General features: G+C 39.2%; 1 protein-coding gene across 6 annotated transcripts in view; it reads right to left on the reverse strand.

The window, feature by feature from the left end:
- ZEB2 (zinc finger E-box binding homeobox 2) overlaps positions 1–2,500 on the reverse strand; it is a 146,131-nt gene that overhangs the window by 58,720 nt on the left and 84,911 nt on the right. Inside the window, exon 1 of one of the 6 annotated variants that reach the window (XM_023730224.1) lies at positions 1–2,500. This exon is cut by the window's left edge and continues 1,812 nt beyond it; it is cut by the window's right edge and continues 8,913 nt beyond it. The exons of the other annotated variants lie outside the window; for them this stretch is intronic. The gene's annotated coding sequence lies outside the window, so the exon portion shown is untranslated. 6 annotated transcript variants of the gene reach the window in all.

Genomic DNA, 2,500 nt, shown 5'->3' on the forward strand with positions numbered 1-2,500 from the left:
ATGCTTTCTCCCAAGTAAACAATACTCTAAATTGTATCAGTCTACCAATTAATTTTAAAATCATATGCAAAACAAATAATGGTTTCTCTTTATTGCCTACAGATACAACTTTATTTTCAGATTTTTGTATTCTGGTGACATGTAATAGAATAGTGGCAAAATGTGACATTTTTAGAATGTCTGTACCTGCCGGAAAATTTCAGCATTTGCAAAAATGGCCTATCATAGCATTTAAACATTGCTGATAATTAGCTTGACATTTGAAATATCAGAACCGTTGTTTTGAAGATGCCCTATACAATGTTACCCAACTAACCCCTTTTCATACTTATATGCTTTCTCCACATTATTCTGTCAGTTATAGTACAAATAAGACATCAGTTGCTAATGTGTTAATATGCAAAAGAACTGATTTTAAGGGGCAATACTTCATCTTTACCAGAAGCAGAAGTTTTATTGATATAAAGGAAAATTGCATATGCAGACTGTAGACAGTTAATTGTTAATAAGAAAGTCAATAATGATTTCCTATAACTCCACTCAAGTTAAGTGTGCCAATAAGTCTTTTAGTGCCATCATCAAAAATTTATTAAATACCTACAATATGGTAAGTCCAGCAGATACAAGGGTGTGATATTCTCACCTCAAGAAGCTCACAGTCTATTTGGAGAAACAGAGTAATAGAATTGTAGAGTCAGAGGGACACTTTAAGTCAACCCTTGGCGTGTTACAAATGAGGTCATAAAGGCACAGTGAGGTCAAATGACTTGTCTAAGGCTGTACAGCCAGTTGGTGGCAAAACCAGAGCCACAAAGTATGCCTTTGGGCATACAACAGTCATACACACAAATGATACATAATAATGCAGATTCCCATTGGAGAGTGCAATCTAAGTTTAAATACCACATGATCGGAGTCAGGGAACAGAAATCCCTGGGAGGTTTTGGGATTTTCATGCAGCAAAATGGAGATTGTTGCTTACTTTTAATTATTTGGATGATTGTTACTTTCATGGGTCTGCTTAATTTGAGTTATAGAAGACTACCAATTTGATCAGTTACCAGAATCTAACAGTACACCCATGTTTCCTGCAATAGTTTGGAAACAGTGGAAATAAAGAGGCAGCTCACAGAATTGCGAGCTTGAAGACCTATCATTCTTGTCCCAAAACCAACATGTAACCAACCAGCTGTGACCTTAGCCTACCATCCAAGGAAATTTAGTGGAAATGGGTAAAAATAATAGTGAAACTGATAATGATAATGGGTTCCCTGTTTATAACATTGCCAAAAGAAGCATATGAAATTGTATGTATGATGGCACTTTGTGCTAGTACGGAAATGGAAGGTGACATAACTGTTAAAACCACTGAAATAGTGATAAAGACGGGACCATTCTTCCAGTGTCTTCTTTTGTCTGATGCTATGATGTGTGGTAGCTACAAGTAAAAGGAGAAGATACGAATGTGTGCCAGTCAAAATTTTGGTGTTATTTTGGTCCTTTGTTTAAAAATTGATTTGCAGAATCCTCACGTAGAAGGAGGCCCTGGTGCAGTAGTTAAGAGCTCAGGCTGCTAACCAAAAGCTAGGCAGTTCAAATCCATCAGCCGCTCCTTGAAAATCCTACGGGAGCAGTTCTACTCTGTCCCATAGGGCCACTATGAGTTGGAATCAACTCCACGGCAATGGGTTTGGTTTTTTGTTTTTGGTTTCATGTAGAAGACAGAGGCACACTTAACCTTTTAGCTAATAGGTGATACAGACATGTAACCTCATTTAGAAAAATGTCCCTCTGACAATGTGACTTAAAGTTTAAAGGAAGTCCTTTGGGATTTTATGAGTCACTTGATTTCCTACATCTCCTTTGCTTAGACGCTTGGAGATCTTTTATGTCTGAACCAGTGAATTAAAGGCCTGGTTGGGTTGCTGCCTTAGAATGTGTGGTAGGTGTTGTGGGGGCGGGGGGTTCTAAGACTTTGCACCTGAACCCTAGTCCTTCATTCCTCCCCCCACAATGCCTACCCGAAGGTTTGCTTTCCACATACTGTGCTACTGAGGACAAGATGTGGCTCTTTTTGAAGAATTTTTATCCAATGACTCAGTTTTCCGGGGAAGATTTATCACTGACACTCTTCCTTTCTCAGTCAACTTGTTGCCTCTGCACTTGGGCGGGCAAAGATCACAGGGCTAAATTCAAGGTTCAGTTTCTCACTTAATAGTGGGGGCCTACTAGAGCCCTGGTGGCATAGTGGTTAAGAGCTTGGCTGCAAACCAAAAGGTCTGCAGTTCAAATCCACCAGCTGCTCCTTGGAAACCCTATGGGGCAGTTCTACTCTGTCCTATAGGGTCACTATAAGTCGGAACCAACTTGACGGCACCTAACAACAACTGACAGGTAAAACAAGGTAAAGACAAATTTAAAGAGATTTTCTTCTGAATTTGAACATGTGTCACTGAAATCCATGAGCCTTAATTTCTCTGTTTGAAAATGGGACTGACTG

Source organism: Trichechus manatus, unplaced genomic scaffold (genome assembly GCF_000243295.1).
Source record: "Trichechus manatus latirostris isolate Lorelei unplaced genomic scaffold, TriManLat1.0 scaffold00033, whole genome shotgun sequence".
Classification (NCBI taxonomy): Eukaryota; Metazoa; Chordata; class Mammalia; order Sirenia; family Trichechidae; genus Trichechus; species Trichechus manatus.